This window comes from Elephas maximus, chromosome 10, assembly GCF_024166365.1.
Source record: "Elephas maximus indicus isolate mEleMax1 chromosome 10, mEleMax1 primary haplotype, whole genome shotgun sequence".
Lineage (NCBI taxonomy): Eukaryota > Metazoa > Chordata > Mammalia > Proboscidea > Elephantidae > Elephas > Elephas maximus.
The window spans coordinates 6,315,570-6,321,583 of NC_064828.1; positions in this window are offsets into that span (position 1 = coordinate 6,315,570).

Genomic DNA, 6,014 nt, shown 5'->3' on the forward strand with positions numbered 1-6,014 from the left:
CTCCCTTCAGTCTTCTCCTGGTCTAGCCCCCCTCCCCTCTACCCAAGAAATGAGAAATGTGATTCTCATGAGTGACTCTCAGACCTGCTCTCTAGCTGGAGCAAGGTTCTTTAATCTTCACAGAAAGACTGAAGATTGTGTTGGTAACCCATTTATCCTGTTTCCTTAGCAACTGAGCACAGTATTTAAAGAGACTGCAACCCTTCTTGCTCTGAATAGAAATTGAGTAAGCTTAATCGTGGTGCCCCAGGTCTGCCCAGGGTTGCTTTACCTCTTCAAAGGCTGTTCCTCACTTGGCTGTTTATAGATTGATCATCTAAAGGAGTGACTACCTGGAATACAACCACAGCAAAAGTTCTTGACCTGTATCTATAGCCAGCTTCATCTTTGCCAGTTACGGTGACCCTTATCTCTGGTCCCTGGAAATACTGACTACACTGTCTCTTAAATTTAGAATTTGAGAAAAATTTTCTAAACCCTTGTAACTTTTGCAGCAATCTAGGTATGATGCCACCAGTTTGCATGAAATCTGAGTAAGAATCAACATGATGAAGCTGCCCAGGCATTTAGGAAAAGTATAAAGAAAAAAATTTTAAGAAATTCCTATTAAAGCTAGACATCTATTTTTTTGTCTGTTTATTGTGTCCCTTTGTCTCTTCTCTGGGAAACAGCTCTACCCCCACCGCCAGCAATCTTATCTCTTAATTGCAGCGGAGCAGTCAGTTAATGACCCTGAAATAGGTGATTGGGCTGAGCTGGACTATCAGGTCTCTCCTTGGCATTTTTGAACTTGAGACTGAGAAAGAGCTGGCTGAATTTATGATGGGTGCCTAGATGATAAAAACAGAATTCCTGAGTCACAAGTGGCCATGAAAAAGCAATATCTGAATCACACAGTGTTCAACAGGTTTCTTTGCTGTCAGACTTTTTAGAGCCTCCAATATCCATCATGCGTGGTTAGGTAGAGGGTCAGCGAAAAAGAAGACCCTCGATGAGGTGGATTGACAGCGGCTGCAACAGTAGGCTCAAACATAGCAAAGATTGTGAAGATGGTGCAGAGCCAGGCAATGTTTCGTTTTGTTGTACATATGGTCACTATGATTCGGAACCAACCTGATGGCACCTAACAACAAACAACAACAAAATCCTAATGCATTTGACTCTCAATGAGGGCAAAGATTTATTATGTCAGGCAAATCTCCTCAACATGCTGGACAATGGAACACCGAGTTCTCCAAATTTACTTGCCCACCAAGCCCTTCCTGTATGCAGCACCTACAGACATCCTGGAGAACTGGTTTTCTGTATAATGTGCACCAAGGCATGTTGCCTAGGATATTAAGGTCCAGGAGGATGGGACACACAAAAGAAACCTGGAGGAGGTTTGGCAGTATAAAAAACATGAGGGACTTTCCAGAGTTGTTGGGCTTTCCAGAGGGTCCCAGGTCCTGAGATGCAGATTGAGGAGCCCAGGAAATAGGTGGCCTGCTTAGATGTTCCTGTGATCTATCTATAATAACCTATAATAATCACCCCCTCATGGCCTCCGGGGACCCAGTTTGAAGGGTGCTCTAACCCAGAGGTTCTCAACCAGGGGTGACACCCGCCTCCTCCACCCACCCGGGGGACACTTGGCTATGTCTGGAGACATTCTTGATTGTCACAGTTGGGGAGGGGGAGCTCCTGACATCTAGTGGGCAGAGACCAGAGGTGCTGCCAAAGATCTTGCCATGCATAGGACAGTCCTCACAAGAATTATCTGGCCCCCAATGTCAGCAGTGCAGAGCTTGAGAGACCCTGCACCCATTCAGCACTAGGCCGCAGGGTAATTAGTCCTGTATGAGCTCGAGTGCCCCAGTTGGGTGGGCATGTGCTCATCTGGTGCAATCCGATGCCCCTGACGTCAGTCCCTGGCACATACTTAGACACTGTCTGATGTACCAGAGTGGACTTAGCCAGACATCCAGATCTCCTGGATAAAATAGGCTTTTTTCACTTCCTGGGGGAAGAGAATGAGGAGAGCTTGACCTGGAGCTTCTGATCACATGCCAGTGCCTCCTCCCAGGACTCCCACTTGTTTTCTGTCATCACATGGGGAGGCACCTCTGGCAAGGACTCCTGAGCAAGTGCTCCAAGAGAAGCCTGAGTCCAGTGTTAACAGAAGGCTGGGGAATGAGCTGGCCTGGCCCTGACCATGCAATTAAACGCAGCAGGAGTGGGAAGAACTGCATTCTACTAGACCCCGTGAGGTGACCTCCAGCTGCCTGCTGCCCTCTTGAACAGCATTCCCTCTGCTCTGCTCTAAGTCCTGCTCCTGGCTGACACAGAGCCAAGCCCCTGGGGCAGTTATTGGACAGTGATTCAGGAATACCTCAGCCATCCTGTATTTCTGAAGAGGAGAAGGCAGCACAAGTCCCCTGCCTACAAAGGATTAGCTCTTAGGGTCACCAGCCATCTTGCTTTGCCTGGGACTAAGGGGTTCCCAGGAGGCAGGACTTTCCGTTTAAAAGACAAGAGAGTTCCGGGCAGACTTGAAAGAGTTGGCCATCCTGCTCTTCAAAGACTTAGGGAGACTTAGAAAGTCACAAACTACGAGGACCCTTTATTAGGTAGTGTGTGTTAAACCTCAGGCTCCTGGGGTTTAGCTTGAGAGTATAAACCAGCATTTTAACATTGTTTCTCTGGGGAAATGTAGTGAGTTCCGAGCAAACAGCTTAGGAAATTTCAGCACACAGCCATGAATGACCTGAGGATTGAACTTCTCTTACCTCTCCATGGCCTCTAACTTAATCACAGGCACGCAATCTGGCTTGTCAGCACACTGCCCAACTGGGCTGGGAGTGTTTGGGCACGTGTGTGTGCATGTGTGGTGATTTCCTGGTGGTGATTTCCCTTGTTTCTAAGGGAAGAAGGATGTAACTCAGGGGAGCAGGGACAAACTCCCACCGTCTTGGCCCCGCCTGCATCTAAGTGAACACACACACATGCACACACATACGTGCCCAAACACTCCCAGCCTAGTCGGGCAGTGTGCTGACAAGCCAGACCCACTTCCTCTGTGAGTGGTCACTCTGTCCTCTCTATAACCTCCAGATGCTGATAACAGGGATTAGGAAACACAGCACACCCCTCTGACCTGCTCAATAGAGAAACAGGACAGGCGGCATGGCGTAAGGGCCGTATGGGTCTCCAGAACGCAGGACTTTTGGCGGTGAAAGAACCCTTGAGGTGATTTAGTTCCGCCCTCCATTTACAGGTGAGGATACTGAGGCCCAGGGAAGTGAGGGGCCTGCCCAAGAACGCGCAGCTATTTGGAGGTATGTTAGGGTTGGGAATCCATACCTACCAGCCCCCAGACAGCAGCATACTTACCACTCCTTCCCATGCCTCAGAAACTAGAAAATCCCCTGTGGACCCTCCATGACCCCCAGTCATACTTTTTGTTTGTTTGTTTGATTTAGAGTATTTTATTTAGCTGCTGTAGAGTTGGCCTCTGACTCAAGGTGACTCCATGTACAACAAAATGAAATGCTGTCTGATCCTACACCATTACCGTGGTTGGTTGTGAATTCCACTATTAAGGTCCATAGGGTTGTTTTTTTTTTAATTTTTTAAAATTTTTATTGTGATTTAAGTGAAAGTTTACAAATCAAGTGAGTCCCTCATACAAAAAGTTTGTATACACCTTGCTGTGTACTCCTAGTTGCTCTCCGCCTAATGAGACAGCACACTGCTTCTCTCCAACTTCTATTCCCATGTCCATTTACCCAGCTTTTGACCCCCTCTCCCTTCTCGTCTCCCCTCCAGAGAGGAGCTTCCCACATACTCTCATGTGTCTACTCGAGCCAAGAAGTTCACTCCTCACCAGTGTCATTTTCTATCTTACAGCCCAGTCCAATCCCTGTCTGAAGAGTTGGCTTTGGGAATGGTTCCAGTCTTGGGCTAACAGAAGGTCTAGGGACCATGACCTCCCGGGTCCTTCTAGTCTCAGTTAGACTATAAGTCTTTTTTTTTTTTTTTAACAAGAATTTGGGGTCCACATCCCACTGCTCCCCTGCTCCATCAGAGATTCTCTGTTGTATTTCCTGTCAGGGCAGTCATCAGTTGTAGCTGGGCACCGTCTCGTTCTTCTGGTCTCAGGCTGATGTATTCTCTGATTTATGTGGCCCTTTTTTTTTTTTTTTTATTTTTTATGTCTTTTAGGCTCATAATTACCTTGTGTCTTTGGTGTTCTTCATCCTCCTTTGCTCCAGGTGGGTTGAGACCAATTGATGAATCTTAGATGGCCGCTTGCTAGTGTTTAAGACCCCAGACACCACTCTCCAAAGTGGGATGCAGAATGTTTTCTTAATACATTTTATTATGCCAATTGACCTAGATGTCTCCTGAAACCATGGTCCTAAGACTGGCCCCTGCTACTCTGGCCTTCAAAGTGTTCGGTTTATTCAGGAAGCTTCTTTGCTTTTGGCTTAGTGTAGTTGTGCTGACCTCTCCTGTATTGTGTGTTGTCTTTCCCTTCACCTAAAATAGTTCATGTCTAGTATCTAATTAGTAATACCCCTCTCCCTCCCTCCTTCCCAACCCTCGTAACCATCAAAGAATATGTAATATCTTCTTCTGTATTTAAACTATTTCTTGTGTTCTTATAATAGTGGTCGCATACAATATTTGTCCTTTTGCAACTGACTAATTTCAGCAGCATAATGCCTTCCAGATTCCTCCATGTTATGAAATGTTTCACGGATTCATCATTGCTCTTTATCAATGCTTAATATTCAATTGTGTGAATATACCATAATTTATTTATCCATTCATCTGTTGATGGGCACCCTGGTTGCTTCCATCTTTTTGCTATTGTAAACAATGCTGAAATGAACATGTGTGTGCATATATCTGTTCGTGTAAAGACTCTTATTTCTCTAGGATATATTCCAAGGAGTGGTATTGTTGGATCTTATGGTTAGTCCTATTTCTAGATTTTTAAGGAAGCACCAAATGAATTTCCAAAGTAGTTGTACCATTTTACATTCCAATCAGCAACCTCTCCAACATTTTTGTGTTTTTTGTATTAATGCCCGCCTTGTTGGAGTAAGATGGAATCTCATTGTAGTTTTGATTTTCATTTCTCTAATGGTTAATGATCGTGAGCATTTCCTCATGTATCTGTTAGCTGCCTGAATGTCTTCTTTAGTGAAGTGCCTGTTCATATCCTTTGCCCATTTTATAACTAGGTTATTTGTCTTTTTGTTGTGGAGTTTTCGTAGTATCAGGTAGATTTTAGAGATAAGATGCAGATCGGAAATGTCACAGCTAAAATTTTTTTTCCAGTCTGTAGGTAATCTGTTTACTCTTTTGGTGAAGCCTTTGGTTGAGCATAAGTGTTTGATTTTTAGGAGCTCCCAGTTACCTAGTTTCTCTTCTGCATTGTGAGTAATGTTTTCTGTACTGTTTATGCAATGTATTAGGGCTTCTGGCATTGTCCCTAGTTTTTCCTCCATGATCTTATCATTCTAGATTTTACATTTAGGTCTTTGATCCATTTTGAGTTAGTTTTTGAGCATGGTATGAGGTATGGGTCTTGTTTCATTTTTTTGCAGATGGATATCCAGTTATGCCTGCACCATTTGCTAAGGAGAGTGTCTTTTCCCCATTTAACTGCTTTGGGGCCTTTGTCAAATACCAGCTGCTCATATGTGGATGGATTTGTGTCTGGATTCTCAATTCTGTTCCATTGGTCTATGTATCTGTTGTTGTACCAGTACCAGGCTCTTCTGACTACTGTGGGAGTATAATAGGTTCTAAAATCAGGTAGAGTGAGGCTTCCAACTTTGTTCTTCATTTTCAGTAATGCTTTACCTATCCGGGGCCTCTTTCCCTTCCATATGAAGTTGGTGATTTGTTTCTCCATCTCATTAAAAACTGTCGTTGGAATTTGGACTGGAATTGCATTGTATCTATAGATTGCCTTGGGTACAATAGACATTTTTACAATGTTAAGTCCTGCTACCCATGAG